Raw genomic sequence first — 17,200 nt, forward strand, 5'->3', positions numbered from 1 at the left:
TAAATTCAATTAATTAAACAAATCATGAATTAAAGAGCAGGTGTTGATCTGACCTGGAAAGCAAGGGGCAGTAAATGCTGAACTTGCCAGCTGTCTACAGACCTGTTGAATAATTATTTGTAAAACCATTTCCCACTGGTGATTCACTCATATTTGCCTTCTATGTATGTAAAAAATTGCCATTTCCAGTCCTTATCAGCGAAGTATGTGATGTCTGGGCCTTCTTGATGACACCACCTCATCGAGCATCTTCACTCTGTCTGATGTGCAAGCCCGGATCTCCTGGTGGCCAGCCGTTTCATTTCCACTTTCCATTCCCAAACCAGCCTGTCTGTCCATGGCCTTCTCCACTGCTGGGTCACGGCCAAATGCAAATTAGAGGAATGGCACCTCATATTCCACCTGGACAGTCTCCAACCTGGGATAGTGAACATTACAGTCTCAATAGGAATACTCCCCCACATTCCTTCTCCCCCCATTTTATTTTCTTCTCTCTCCTCCTGATTCAACTAGCTCCACTTTTCCCACTCCATTAGCTGATCGTCCTTACACACCTCCAACCCATTCTCCTCCCCACTTTTGCTTCACCCCTTCGCTCCACCATTTTATACTCATTACTTCCCCTCCTTCTTTCCTGCTGAAGGGTCTCGACCGACTATCAAGATCCTCCATACCCCTTCCCTCCACCATTTTATTTTGAGTTCCTCCAGCACTGTGTGTTGCTCCACTACATAATGTAGCTACAGAAGACCTACCCACTAAAATATAGATAGTTTTGACAGCCAGTTAAGGCACAGTCCTCCTCTCAAAACTGTTGAATACTTTGAATATTTCTCAATCCCAGTGACATTGGGGCAACAGTCCTGATCCTCAGCAGCCAGGCCTATCCTGGAATGGACCTTTCTGACTTAAATCCCATTGTGAAGGAACCAAAGTAAACCTCTCCTGCAGAAATCTTGGGCAGAATATTCTTTGATGTGAAATGTTCATGTAATCAAACTTTTGAGTAATTATTAAAAAAAATGAATTAAAGCACTTTGAAGAAATTAAAACATTGAAGTAAATTGAAGAGCCATATTGCACTGACCCCAGACTGCATTTTGGCATCACCATTTGTAGCGGCTATGCATTTGGACTGAATCCTTGTGACAGTGTGACTCCCGGTACAGGCTGGTGTCACTGGCACAGCCCTCCCACATGGTGCAGTGAGGTACAACTGGCACACGAAAAGGCTTTGCCCTGACAGCTTGATGGCCTCCTGTTGGCTCCATCAAATGGCCTTGGAGATGTTTCTGATGCTCATCAAAACTTGGAAACCAATTTTTTTTTAAATTAACAACTAAAATATTAACCTGCATTTATTAAAACATTATCATGCAATAAAAGGAAGTAAAATAGCCATTGCTAAAATTAGCTTCCAAATGAAGATTGACAGCCTCTTACCAATGATTAGGGGTACACTACATATGCCAGGCATAAAGCTGAGGGGCCAGATGTGAAATGCATCCATTTTGTCATATCCATAAGCTAGAGAGACAGAGACTAAAGATTAGCTTTTTCTGTCACATGTACAATGAAATATGCATCATTTGCACAGTTTGAAGATGTGCTGAGTACAGCCCACAAGTGTCACCTTGCTTCTGGCACCCTCAAAGCGTGCCCACGATGTACTAGTCCTAATTCCTACATCTTTGGAATGTGGTAAGAAACCAAAGCATCCAGAGAAAACGCACGTGGTCATGGGGAGAACGTACAAACTCTTTCCAGACACTGGCAGCATTTAAACCCCAACCTCACTGATTGTAATGCTGTAAAGCATCAGACTAGACGCTATGCTACTGTGCCCTTCAATGTGCTATTTTAATGTGGATAGCAGAGTCATGAGGAAATCTGCAGATGCTGGAAATTCAAAGCAACAGATACAAAAAGCTGGAGGAAATCAGCAGGTCAGGCAGCATCTATGGAAAAGAGTAAACAGTCAATGCTTCAGGACAAGACACTTCTTCAGGGCTGAGGGGGAAGGGGTGAGATGTCAGAATTGTAAGGTGTGGGGAGAGGAAAGAGGCTAGCCGGAAGTGATAGGTGGAGCCAGACGGGTGGGAAAATTCAAGGGCTGGAGAAGAAAGAACTTGGTAGTAGGGGAGAGTGGACCATAGGAGAAAGGGAAGGGGAAGGGGATCCATAGAGAAATAATAAGCACGTGAGAAGATGTGAAAAGTCAGAGTGGAGAATAGAGGATGGAGGGAGGAGACAGAGATGCCCATCTCTGACAGCCCCCTCCCCTTTCTTGATTTCTTGGCCTGTCAACAGTTTTCTCTTTTCCATAAATGCTGCCTGACCCGCTGAGCATTTTGTATGTGTTGCTTTTAATGTGGATAGTTCCAATTAAAATAGGTACCAGAAGAATATCAAGCCAACAGATAGAACAATTTTCGGTTGATGCTCAGTTTCTTGTCTTGCTTTGCCAAGAATCAGGGTTGTCCAGATTCCTTAAATATTCGACCATCAGGAAGACCAAAGCATATATCTTAAAGAAAGTCACATACATTTAAAGATAGGGAATCCGAATGGGATCCTTGACAAGCTACACCTATCTATGAGCCAATTTTCTGATCTTCATTGCAAGAAGACAGTCTCTCGTGTACTTGGTTACAGGAGGGTTCAATTAAATATTCATTTGTTGCTGGTGATCCTCATTGTTCAGCATTCACTATTTTAATCTGCCACTAGATGGCAGACTTCTTCACAACACAGATTCACATCATAACCGATCACTGACAGTTAGAGCCAGTTACCTTTCACATTAACCTAACACATTAATTCAATTTCTCTCTCCAGAGGTGCTAACGGACCACCCTGAATTCCCCATTTTCTGATTTAGCAGCCTTTTGCACAGGCCAGAAGTGTCATCGGAATTACTCACTAGTTCCCAGGACAATGACCTTCTCATGAATTGCTTGCTGGTTTCTTGCCAAGCTGATCAGAATGAGGCACGTCCCTGTGTCTGTGTCAGGTGGCAGTGGAGGTTCACCTGGACCACTGGGTGGTGGGAGGCAAATAGATTCGTAGAGTCACATGACACTGAAAAGGGCTGTTCAGCCCATCATCTTCATTCTATCAACAATCCATTTATGTTAGTCCTATTTTAAATCATCTTTTATATTCTCCCCACATTTTCATCAATTTACTCCCATTGAGCCGTGTCACTGAGCAACCCGCCAGTTTAACCCTAGCCTAATCACAGAACAATTTCCAATGACCAATTAACCCACTAACCAGCACACCTTTTGACTGTGGGAAGTAACAGGAGCACCCGGAGGAAACCCAGATCCACACAGGAAGGAACGTACAAACTTACTTACAGCAAACATGAGAATTTAACTCCACTCTCTGATAGTCCAAGCAGTAAAGGTGTCGTGCTAACAGTTAGTCCACCGTGGCACCCTGTATCTTTCACTCACCTACTCACACTCTGGTGGCAAACGACAGCTGCCCATTAACCTACCAACCTGTATGTCTTTAGTCTGTTGGAGGAAATTAGAACACCCAGGGAAAACTCTAAAGGTCACAGGGAGAATTTGCAGACTCCAAAGAGAGATGAGATTGAACTTGGGTCAGTGGAGCTGTGGAGCATTTTCTCGATTTTTTTCTTCAGATCCTGGGTGGGGCAGAGTCTCTAACTAAGTCTGGGACTAGTAGGATGGTTAGGTAGGGGTCAGAGAAAATTAATTTATTTTTATCATGTAATTCGATGGTTTCTTTAATTAAGTCTGAGAGAATCCAAGATCTATTCACCAATGCTGCCCACATGAGGGAGGATTTGGTAGGGCAACAGGAATCCACAAGCATTTAAAATGAACACTGCTGTCTCATGAAAGATTAGGTTGGATTGGGAACTTCAAACTCAATTTAAAGATTCAAATATGTGGGATCACCTCTTAGCTGTTTGTTGTGTGGTGGGGATCACAAATAAGTTTATTTGATAGGAAGTGTACCAAGGCATGGAAGGTTCAGAACAAGTACTGATAAATGGGACATGTGCAGATGGACACTCGATGGTCAGTGTGTATGTGGTTGCCTCGTCCTTCTTCTATGACTCACAATAAATATTACATCCCGAAAAATAAAAATAAGAGAGACTAGGCACTTTCTAACAGAGTCTTTTGATGTTCATAATTAAAACACATTCTAAAGCAAAGAGGGGTACTATTATCACGCTGGCTCTAAACTCGAATCTCCTTAACCTTAAACAATTAGCCTCTGAAGCAGTACAAACTGAAGATGATGTAAATCAACATTGAAAGCAAAAATTCTGATGCCACTCAGAAAGAAATTAAAGTGACAGGCAACTAGAAGCTGGGAATGACCCCTGACTGAGTTTTAGTTACCTGTCACTTTAATTCTCCACCCCCTCTTGATGGCTCTGTAGATTGTCTCGCTGAACTATTCTAAAGATACATAACATAAGCTCAAAGAAAAATGCTTCATCTTCTCACTGAAGAGGCTGTAGCCGTTGGCGCTTAGGGCAGCAAGGAAGGTTCTCCGTCTGTCCATACCGTCGCACTTCGATGTAAAAAGATTCTTCTTTGTTGTTTCCATAACAATTTTATTTTACCAGTCAGAGTTGTTAGCCCTGAGCTGAACTCCCCCCCACCACCCACCGAACCTGGAGGACCGATGGACCAGTCTTAGTCTGGCCTCTGCCCTTTGACCTGCTTGGCATGGGTGATCCCACCAACAACTAAAGCACAAGGACCTGACTCCTCTTTGGCTCATTGAGGCACTCAGCCTCCAAACCCTATGACAAAGTTGCGGTCTGCCTGGAGGAATCTTCACGTAATATTAGGGTTCACCCAGTACCTCCATACATTACAAAGGTAAGAATGTTTTATTTACTGTGGGGTGGACAATGACAGTGTGAAGGGCTTCTTAGTGAGGATGACAGAGGGATAGGTGTTCTGACAGGAGATCTAGAAATTTGGCTAAGCAAATGATTAGGGAAGGGTGGAAGCTAGGTCAGTGGAGAGGTGGGCGATGGTGGTGGGTCACCCAGATCATTGAGGGAAAGTCCAGGTCTTAGTTGGAGTCTTGAAGTTATTGGCATTAATTTGTTATTATCACCTATCGAGCATGAAATAAACCTTTCAAGCCACTCCACCCCCCCGGAAGCCTCTTACAATCTCGATTAATCCATCCCTAATCACGGGACAATTCACAACGATCAATTAGCCTACCTGGTAAGTACTTGGGTTGTGGGAGGAAACTGGAGGACCTAGAGAAAGCTCACGCATTTCACAGGAGGAGGTACACAGACTCCTAACAGGTTGGAATTGAACTCTGAACTCTGGAACATGCTGAGATTTAATAGTCAACACGAGGAAATCTGCAGTTGCTGGAAATTCAAACAACAACACACACAAAATGCTGGTAGAACACAGCAGGCCAGGCAGCATCTATAGGGAAAAGTGCTGTCGACGTTTAGGGCCGAGACCCCTTGTCAGGACTAACTGAAAGGAAAGATAGTGTTGCACTAACTACTACACTAACGTGGCGCCTTTTACAGAGAAGCAGGTGATTATACAAGCATACAAGCAAGAATTGAGAAAATCAAACTATAAGAATAATGACAACTTAGACCCAAAATTCCTGCAGAAGCCGAACTGCATTCAAATATCACCAAAGCGGGACTTTGAAACTGCAAGCGTTAGGAAATCATCAAAATAACTTACGGAGTTTAACTCTGTATACTATCACTATGTATTATAATAATGTACAGTACCATGCAAAAGCTTTAGACACATTTATAAAGCTAGGGTGCCAAAGACTTTTGCACAGTAGTATAGCAATTTTATGTATTGCACTGTACTGTTATATGTTAGTGTTGATAAATCTGATTCTGAAATGGGTCTCTAGTGTGGACTGAGAGTGAGAAGGGGGCAGGGAGGGGTGAATCATGGTTGGGAAAGGGGAAGGGAGAGGAGCGGGAGCAGGAAGCACTGTAATGATCAATAAACCAATATTTGGAATCAACTGACCTTGCCTGGTGTCTCAGGGCTGGGTGTGTCTGCACCAGGGCCACCTCCAGCCCCGGCACTCCTCTTCCGCCAGCTGCCTCACACCCTTCGGTGCTCCACCCTCGTCATTGCCAATTTCATTTGCTCCTGCCAGATTTACAAACTTGCTCCCCGCTCCATGTCAACAAATACAGTACTGTGCAAATGTCTGAGGCACCCAGCTGTTTATATGTGCCTATCCAGAGGTGTTTTGTACAGTATGTAGATTACATACAGATAGTTCATATAATGCAGAATGCTAGAACACACAGTGTAAGAAATGCTGTTTTCTCCATCCTTCTCAATAAAGGAAGGTTAGATCACATGCATTACCTACCAACTGAAAAAACTGTTTCGGTCAGTTCAGAGTGCCTTTAGCACTTGTGTCATCAGCCTGCATGATGTCTGTAGAGTGGCCTGAACACACTGATATGACCAAACTGGTGCAAAATTCATTAGAGAGAGAAAATGCCAAACTCAGATGTTTAGCAAGGTCATTGAGATTTTGGCAGACAATACACCCCAGTGCTTCTGTACCGTGGCCATTACTGCTGGGTAAGTAGCCATGAGCGGTGGAGAGTGGGCTGGGTGCTCTGGCTGCAAGCTACTCATTAACATACCTTTTTTATTCCTCTAGTCCCCAAAACATCCCACTATGGCATGCAAAACACCATTTTTTTAATTTTCCATTTTGCCATGTTTCCAAACAAATTACTTAAGTAAATCTTCCTTTAGCTAAAAGAACATCTTGCTCACTTTCCATCAAGAGTTCTGCACCCGAGATACCAGTACGAATTGCTCACTCTGATTCCGAGCTCAGGGTGAATCCACCAGTCTGACCAAGTTGGCCCAGAGATGCTCTTCTTGTCATTGAACTAGCAAGGGATGTCATGTAGGATTTGCACAACAGAAATTTAAGTATGTCAAGGAATAGAGGGATCCAGGTAAACAGGATAAGCAATAGTCATCCAGCTGAGTTCCGACGACCCAGTCCCTTCCTTTCTTTCTTTCTCATTCTCTCTCATAAAAATAAAAAAGTAATGAGGCAGCGCCCATGGGTTCAATACCCACTCAGAAATCGGATAGCAGGGGGGGAAGAATATGTTCCAGAATTGTTGATTGTGTGCTTTCCAGCTTCTGTACCTCCTTCTTGATGGTAGCAAAAAGAACAAGGCATGACCATGACGGAAACACGAGGGGGCATTTCTTTACTCAGAGAGTGATAAGCTGTGTGGAATGAGCTTCCTGTAGAAGTAGTAGAGGCCAGTTCAGTTGTGTCATTTAAGGTAAAATTGGATAGGTATATGGACAGGAAAGGAGTGGAGGGTTATGGGCTGAGTGCGGGTAGGTGGGACTAGGTGAGATTAAGAGTTCGGCACAGACTAGGAGGGCCGAGATGGCCTGTTTCTGTGCTGTGATTGTTATATGGTTATATGGTTATTTTCTGACAAATTGTCAATGGGGCAAACCTGAGTTATCCATCAGGCAGTTACAACATTTACTTGGCTCATACGATTAACGTCTGCTTGATGGTTATATCCAGAACATTGATAGTGGGGGATTGGTGACAGGACTGCTCTTGAATATCATGCTCAATGCTGGAAACATTCAACAGTTTAGACAGCACCTGTGGAAAGAGAACCTGGGCTTAGTTTGATGTTGAAGACACTTCATTAGAAATGGAATAGAAAGAAAAGTTAGCTCTGTTACAGAGGGCGAGGACAAAGGCGGTATTCTGAGAGGGCGTGGTCAGACAGGATTGGCACAACATTGTGGGCCGAAAGCCCTGTAATGTGCTGTACTGTTCTATGTTCTCTATGTTCTAAAACAGTTCACCCAGTCGTTGAGCTAATGGGAAAGTCGGGGCCACCAGCTGGAGAGTGAATCTGAACAAAGCAACAGGAAAGCAATGAAGTAAGGACAGTTAGATACTGAGAATGCAACCATAAATTGCAGAGTGGCAGGACATGCCCAGAAGAGTAATACAGCACAGAAACAGGCCCTTCAGCCCCACTAGTCCATGCTGACCACTGCATCCTCCCTGCTAGCCCCAGTTGCCCAGCATCAGGTTCTCTGAGAGAGGAAAAACAAGCTAATTTCACTGATGTACTGATCAATTCTGACATAGACTAAATTAATGAACTACCTTTAATTATCGAATTAACTGCTGAGTCCAGGTCAGCTTCAATGTGTGCAGACAGAGAATGGAGTAATTTTTCCATGAGCTACGGTTAATTGGGTTAGATCAGAACTGTACAGAAGGCCACCAACAGATAGGTCAGAGTGGGAATGTGATGGAGACCTTAGGTGCAAGTGATAACCTTTTGCAAGAAATCAGCAGGTTAGGCAGCACCTGTGGAGAAAACGAGAACCTTTATGGTTTGGGCCGAGACACTGCATCATGACTGTAGAGGGAACACTGCAGTTGGAGGAGAGGGCGAGATGGAGACTGCCATCAGAGAAGGACCACATGAAGGTAAAAGCTGGGTGTAAATTGGCAGAAAATGTAAATAGCCCTTTGAGTTGTGTATGAATGTATACAAGAAACAATGCCAATGAAGTTCAAAGTAAATTTATTATCAAATATATATAGTATATGTCACCACATACAGCCCTGAGATTTTTGAAAGCATTCTCAGTAAATCCATAATAGAATGAGAACCATAATAGAATCAATGAACAACCCGAACATACACAAAATGCTAGAGATTTTCAGCAGATCAGGCATAATCTGTGGAAGTGAATAAACAGTTGATAATTTGGCCTGTGACTCTCCTTCAGTGATGGAAAGAAAGGGGAAAGACACTAGAACAAAAAGGCAGGGGGAGGGGAAGGAAGGTAGCTAGAAGGTATTCCTACAGCATTTTATATAAGCAAACACGAGGAAATCTGCGGATGCTGGAAATTCAAGCAACACACACAAAATGCTGGAGGAACGCAGCAGGCCAGGCAGCATCTATAGGAAGAAGTACGGTCAACGTTTCAGGCCAAGACCCTTCGACAGGACATATTTTATATATGTTGCTTTGGATTTTCTGCATCTACAGAATTTCTTGTGTTAATGAAGTTATGAATATATTTTTTCACAAAGTTCTACTTGCAAGAATAAGAGAGCCTAAAACAAACTGATTCATGTATCCCACACAAAAAGACTGGTGTAGTTCCCTTGATCTGGATAAAGTCAATAAGACAAAAGAGGTTCAGTGTGAAATGAGTTCAGCCAGATGATTGAGCGTGCTGGTGGAGGGCAAAAATTTGGATCCCTGTTCAAGGAAGACCATCTTGGTGCGGGATGGAGGTGCAGTAGGATTGTACAGCCATGATGAGCCAGTTAGGATCAGGGAATTGGAAGGAGTCGAAGTGCCAGAGGACAGTACTGGTATCATGGTATTATCGGGAAGGAAATGAAGAAATTACACCCTCAAAGTAGGAAAAAGATTCAGTATTGTGGAAGCAGATTGCAACAATGGGTCTATTTGGACAGACTTGCTTGTGGACATTGAAAAGAGGGGAGAAGCAGACTGTGTGGAATTTAGAAACCTATAATTGTGTAAGTAGTGAAAGGTAGGTCACCCAAGGAAATGAGATCCAGATTTGTATGGAGACAATGGCTTGATATTCGGTGTTCATGGTTCAGAGGAAGGGGAGAGGAGATGATTGAGGGCTGACCTATTGCCTCATTTCATTTCTTGTTTTCTTACACTTTACCCTTTTAAGTCTATGCTAGCTCATTATACAATTCCATTGTCCCACTAAATATGGTACATGAGATGCCGCAAACCTTGAGCAACGCACACAAGACTGCTGCAAGGAGTGACTGGGGGGCGAACCCAAGTGCAGGACACAGACACGGAGACAGGGTTAAGAGGTGCTTGCACAGTCGGGAACGTGGCGCAGATAACCAGGGGAGTCTTGACCCAGAGATGTGCTTTTCACAGAATATCTAGAGACTGGCGCTGAACTTAGAACTAATGGTCCTAAGTGATGGGGAAAAGGAGGTTAACACACGGGAATCAACCAACAAACTGGTGACCCCTGGTTGTGATGCCAGAGTTCTTAAGCTGTAGCCTCTGATGGAAACCAGGTGTGCTGTAATTAAGTGAACTAGCAGCAATTAGGAATCTGACTACCGGAATTAAGCAGATAGGAGCGAGATGGGGAACAGCCAGATGGGACCATGACAATACCCCCCCCCCCCAACGGGAGCCTCCAGGCGACCCCCCAGGTTTGTCTGGATGGTCCCCATGGAAGTCAGGGATGAGGGAATGGTCCAGGATGAAGGAGCCGGGAATCCAAGAATGTTCCTCTGGACCGTACCCTCCCCAATCGAACAGGTATTGGAGGCCCCTGCCCTGACGGCGCACATCCTGTAATTGCCGGACGGTGCACACCGGGCGGTCGACAATGATTCGGGTGGGTGGAGAGGGTTCTGTCGGAGGGCACAAGGGGCTGATAGAAACCAATTTGAATTGGGAAACGTGAAACGTAGGATGGATGTGCATAGATTTAGGCAGTTTGAGTCGAACCGCCGTGGGGTTGCTAATACTCTCAATCTCGAAAGGTCCACGGAAACGAGGGGCAAGCTTCTTGGGCTCATTTCTGAGAGGAATGTGTTTAGACGGGAGCCACACCTTCTGCCCAGGTCGATACTCAGGTGCAGGAGTCCGCTGGCGATCGGCTGAGCGGAGCGGGGCCGTGTGCATCTTCCCAGACCTTGCGGAACCGGTGGATGTGGTCCTGAACAGACGGCACTGCAATATCCTCTTCCTGAGCGGGAAACAACGGGGATTGGTAACCACGAGAGCATACAAAAGGAGATCGTCTGGTGGTGGTGCTGACCGTAGAGTTGTGGGCGAGGTGGTCACTCCAGGTAGACGGGTTGTTGGCTGCACCGTGGTGCCGCCTCCAAATCCTGGTTGATCCGTTCCGTTTGCCCGTTCGCCCGTGGATGAAAGCCGGACAACAGGCTAACTGAGGCAGCCAGGGATCGACAAAAGGATCTCCAGACTTGTGAAATGAATTGGGGACCCCGGTTGGAAATAATGACCGAACGAATTCCGTGCAGGCGGAAGACGTGGTGGATGAGAAGTTCAGCGGTCTCCTGAGCAGAAGAGAGTTTAGGGAGGGCTACAAAGTGCATAGTCTTGGAGAAATGGTCCAACATGGTGAGTATGGCGGTGTTCCCATGGTGAAAGGGCTAGTCCTATGCCAAAATCCAGTGCTATCTGTGACCAAGGACGACTAGGGACAGGTAGGGGATGAAGTAATCCAGCAGGCGGCCGGTGGGAGGCTTTTCCATGGGCACAGACGGAACATGCACAGACAAAGGAACGGGTATTAGTGTCCATGGAAGGCCACCAAAATTGACTTTTCAGAAGAGACAGTGTCCGATCACTCCTGGAATGGCGGGCGAAACGAGGCGTGTTCCCCCCTGGAGAACCAGAGATCGATCTGAATTTTCGATTGGTGGGTCCGTTGCCGGGGTCAGGTTCAGCCCTTTGGGCCTCTTTTACTATGGTCTCGATTTCCCAGGTGAGGGCAGCCACTACACAGGATGGTGGGAGGATGGACTCCGGGCTGGAAAGGTCTGTTTTGGGATGGTATTGACGGGAGAGCGTGTCAGGTTTCCTGTTCTTGGATCCCGGGTGTTAAGTGAGTGTAAACCTGAACCTGCCAAAAAATAGCGCCCAATGGGCCTGGCGGGAATTCAGGTGTTTGGTGGTTTGGATATATGCAATGTTCTTGTGATTGGTCCATACGATAAACTGGTGTTCCGTCCCCTCCAGCCAGTGCCTCCGTTCTTCCAACGCCAGTTCCCCACATCGTAATTTCGTTCAGCAGGAGGCAGCCGGCGAGAAAAGAAGGCGCAAGGATGAAGTTTCTGATCATGTCCAGAACGTTGGGACAGGACCGCTCCCACCCTGGAGTCGGGGGAGTCGACCTCCACAATGAATTGATAGGAGGGGTCCGGTTGGACCAGGATGTGAAACGCCTCTTCAGTTCAGCGAATGTTGAGTCAGCCTCGGAGTCCCAAAGAGAAGGTGTTGAAGGTGAGGTAAGTCGGGTAAGGGGCGCCGCCACCCGACTGTAATCCTTGATAAACCAGTGGTACAAGTTCGCAAACCCCAGAAATCTCTGGAGTCACTTGCGGGTCGTGGGTCTGAACCACTCCGCCAACGCCCGGATCTTCTCGGGATCTGTTCTCACTCGATGTGTCTCTCAACACATTGTTAATCAGGGCTTGAGAAACGGCGGGGGCGTTGGTGAGGCGGAACGGCATGACCACGTATTCGTAGATGGTCCAACTTCGAGAAGATGCTGGCGCAGTGAAGTGGTTCAAATGCTGAATTTATGAGGGGAAGTGGGTACTTCTTTTTAACGGTTAGGGGATAGGGCTGACTGAAGACTGGCGGAGTGACAAAATGGGCTCCAGTTGGCTATCCTCACAGTAGACCAGTCTATGTGGGGATTATGGTGGCTCAACCAGGGGTATCCCAGAACTATAGGGGCTTGAGGAGAATAGATCAGATTAAATTGTAGCTGCTCCCGATGGTTTTCAGGCAGAATCAAAGTCTGGGGTGGCGTACAGTGGGTGACCCGGGCCAGAAGTCTTCCGTCAAGCGACCGGGCTTCCAGAGGGGTACTTAACGGTTCCCGAGGAACTCCGGTCCAGGAGGCTATGTCCTCATCCAACAGATTTCCCTCAGCACCGGAGTCTACCAAGGCGGACAGAGACAGAGACTGTTGGTGATAGTTCACAGTAGCCTGGACCTGCAACTGGGTTTGGGGGCCTGAAAGGAGTGTCGTCTAGCTCACCAGGGCCCCCCTTTCTACTGGTGAGCCCTCCCTTTTTGGCCGAAGTGAACAGGTATCATGGAAGTGTGCAGACTTGCCGCAATAGAGACAATCCCCTGATCTTAATCTCCTGAGCCGCTCGGTGGGAGAGAGACGGCTCCGTCCCAGCTGCATCGGCTCCTCCCCCGGGGTAGTGGGAACGGTCGGAGCGGGAGCTATGCTAGGAGCAGTAGGGGGAGCGAGAATAGGGCTGATTGAAGATGGTAAAACAGGCCGTGGGGTGACCCGAGGAGCGGGGTTTCACGACTCTCCAGCCGTGAGTGAGGCCCTCTCTCTCTCTCTGAAGTTCTCACAGTCGATTATCTAGCATGGTGGCTAGAGAGACCAAAGAGTCCAAGCTGTTTGTGTCATCCCTCGCCGCCAATTCATCATTTATCCTGTCACAGAAACCTGTCACAGTGTGCCTTGTCGAGTCAGCCGCTAGCATCCGGAACTCAATGGAGTATTCGGCTACACTTCGTGAGCCCTGATGGAGAATCGATTAGTAGGCACTTCGCGGCATCCTTACCGCGAATGGGATGTTCAAAAATCTTCCTCATTTCAGAGATGAAGGTGGGAAAAGAAGAGCAGGTCTCTGGCTGGTTATCCCATGTCGCGGTGGCCTATGCTAAGGCATTCCCTCGCAACAACCCCATGCTGTACGCTATCTTTGATCTGTCCGTAGCATATGTAGTTGGCTGCTGCTCAAAAACCAAGGAGCATTGCAGTAAGAGAACCCGGCACTTCCCTCGGTCCCCAGCGTAGGGTTCCGGTTCGGGTACGGGCGGCTCTCTTGGTGATCGTGTCGCCGACCCTTCGGGCGTTGCCCATCCCAGGCTGTGCGGGTTGGTCTGACCGGGTTCTCGGAAGGGATGGAGCAAGAGGACCGGATACCCGGCCGACCTGCTTTACATCCTCAGACAGGTCACGGAGGTTCAAGGGATATGGGGACAAGGCAGGGACTGGGTATTGATAGTGAATGATCAGCCATGATCTCAGAATGGCAGTGCAGACTCGAGGGGCTGAATGGTCTACTTCTGCACCTATTGTCTATTGTTCTCCATGACATCTTGAGCAGTTGATCATGTAGACCCAGTCGGGTACCCTGGCTGGCGAGGGCCTGTTGCAGGGGGTTCGTGTCCGCTGGGTTCATTCCTGGCCAGTTCGATCTGTTGCAAAGAGTGACTGGGGTCGAACCCAAGTGCAGGACACAGACACGGAGACAGGGGTTGAGAGGTGCTTGCACAGTCGCGAACGTGGCACAGATAACCAGGGGAGTCTTGACCTGGAGACGAGGTTTGCATAGAATATCTAGAGACTGGCGCTGAATTTAGAATTAACGGTCCTAAATGATTGGGAAACGAGGTTAACACACGGGAATCGACCAACAAACTGGTGACTCGTGGTTGTGACGACAGAGTTCTTATCCTGCAGTCTTTGATGGGAACCAGGTGTGCTGTAATTAAGTGAACTAGCAGCAACTGGGAATCTAACGACTGGAATTAAGGAATAATCAAGGAGATAGGAGCGAGATGGGGGACAGCCAGACAGGACCATGACAGTCTCTGGAGGAACTCAGCAGATCAGGCATCATATATAGAGAGAAATGAACAATCGATGTTCCAGGCCAACATGGGCTCAATAGCCCCTGCTATGCTGTACCATTCTATGTTCAATGTTCTCAAAACAGAAATCTCTGAGGGTGGAAAAAGCAAAATAAACAGATAGGGGTAACCAGAACTTCAGGTTTGGTGTTGTGACTTTTGTACTGAGCAACATTCCCTCTGATATTTTTTTTTACAGCTGTATGTTCCCTCCATGGCCTGAACACAACACCACAGTAAATGCTTTTTTTGTAATATACATACTATGAATATCTAGAATGAAAAATTTAGATACTTCTGATTTTATTTATTAGTTGAAAGATATATTCTTAAATATATCAGGAATTTGGGAGGCTTAGTACCTATGTGTTATCTATAGCTTGTACATACTGTTAACTAACTATGTATTCCCAATCTCTCTGTATTACTATTGTTATTATGACTATGTATTTGAAAATTAATAAAAAGATTTTAAAAGGATATAATGAAATGCAATACAACAAAGAAAATCTTTCCCCGTTTTGTAAACTTTTTCTAATATATCTTTATTCCAGCTGCACGGCAACAACGGCTGTGTATAGAGGAGCATTTCAGTTACTCCACGGCCACGCACCCGTACTGCTTAGAGGGAACAGTGGGACTGAATGAATCAGAGACGGTAGATGGGAGTTATGAAAGGTATAGATTCAACACAGCAGACCCTCTGGAGAATCTATTTCTCTTCTCTGCATACAATGTTTTATACTATTTAAACACACAGGTAACGAAAGATTATCTACAGATTCAATGGCTATAAATACCTATTTCAACATCTTGAATGCAGCAGAAACTTTGCAGAATTACTGTATCTATTTACAATAATAGTGGATCCCAAATAGACTTTGGATATTCAGATACTGGTGGCTGATCTGAGAGCTTCTGCCCATAAACTCCAAACAACTAAAATATGCAGTATCTCTTGTTACAATGCTGAGGGATCTTATCATAAAGGTTTCAGTGAGGGTAAATTAATACAACATTCACTTATTGTCTTCCTCTGTGTAGTCACAATGGTAGAGAATCAGAATATCAGCCATCCAATAATTGATTTAATTGGCTTAATGTATCGGTTGAAGTTAAATTATGAACTGGTTTTACTTCCTGAAGATTCATTTTTATTAATAAATGCTACCTTTAATTTCATTGTTAGGGATTTATCCAGAACAATCTCTAACAATTAACTTTCCTGGAAGAGAAGTGAGATCAAACCAAGCAGTGAAAATCAGCAAGATCTCGAACACACTGCTGCTGATCGGTCCAAGTGGCGCAATCTATGCTCCAAGGCAGCAAACAACTTCCAGGCCAACTGGCGTGTCAGCGCCTCAAGGAGTGTCAAGAAAGACACAGGAAGGCGTCTGCTCCTGCCCCAACAAGCGGTGCTCCTTGCCCCATCTGCAATCATATCTGCGCTTCAGACTTCGGCCTCAGAAGTCAAATGCGTGCCCACAGACATTGACTGCCCAACCCATCCGTCTTCCTCGGACTTCGAGAGACTACTACTACATGAAAATCTCTGCCCCAGAAGCAACCCTGAATCTTTGATTGCCTTCCAATTTAATTAAAGAAACCCAAGATGACAGAAATCTACAATAAATGGTTAACGTTTCAAGTCAAAGATCCTGTATCAGAATAGGGGGAGGGAGAAAAAAGTTGGATTTAATTTGTAGAGAAGACGTAAGGTGAAATCACAGTTTCTGTAGGAATATACCATTACTGGGATCATCTTATCAATTACTCAATAGGGTTGCTGGAGAAAGAGAACGAATGTAGATAATGCAGAATATGAAGTGAAGGAAGAGTTGGAAAAGAGAGCACAAGCAAAGGATTGATCTGTGGACCCAAGTAGTTCATCTAGATCAGGGGTTCCCAACCTTTTTTATGCCATGGACATCTACCATTAAATGAGGAACCATTAACCATTGACCATTAACCAGGTTGGGAACTCCCTGATCTAGATGAACAAAGGATCATTTTAATTCTCCTAGAATACTGCATTTGATGTTCTTAATATGGTCTCTTCAAAATCAAATTCAAAATGCATAATCGCCTTGGAGAACATATGCTCAGTCTACAAGAACAACCTTGAGCTTCTGATTACCTCTCATTTTAATTTTCCATCCTATTTCTATTCTAACCTTCCATGCATTGTTATAATGATGTTATGATTCACACCCAACTGTGCCAGCTTCTGGGGTTTAGATGCTCCCAATCTCCAGAATATGGATAGCTGACAAAGCCCGCTGAAAGATTCAGGCCATGTTTTGGTGCTAGGATTTAAATATTTAAAGAGGATCTGAACTGAGGTTTGGTGGTCAGTCATCAGCTCAACTTCGAATTCTTGTCTAGCATTTAGCTTAGAACCCAGTTCTTGCCTCAGTCTTGTATTGTGTTTTGTTTCTAGTCTCGGCTACTCCAGCACTTAGGTCCTAATCTTCTTTGCCTATGTTTCTCATCAAAAATGAAGCCCAGTGTTGGCTGATGGAACAGCACCTCAACTTTCATGTAGGGATTTTGCATCCTTCCAGACATAATTAGGAAATCTATAACTTCACTTGCTCTATATCAGAAATGACTAGTCTGCCCATGATGCTGGATCTGTCATAATGGGGGCTTTAGGAACAGACCCAAATGCAAGACACAGACACTGAACCACCAGGAACAGGACTAGGT

Source organism: Hypanus sabinus, chromosome 10, assembly GCF_030144855.1.
Source record: "Hypanus sabinus isolate sHypSab1 chromosome 10, sHypSab1.hap1, whole genome shotgun sequence".
NCBI classification, from domain to species: Eukaryota; Metazoa; Chordata; class Chondrichthyes; order Myliobatiformes; family Dasyatidae; genus Hypanus; species Hypanus sabinus.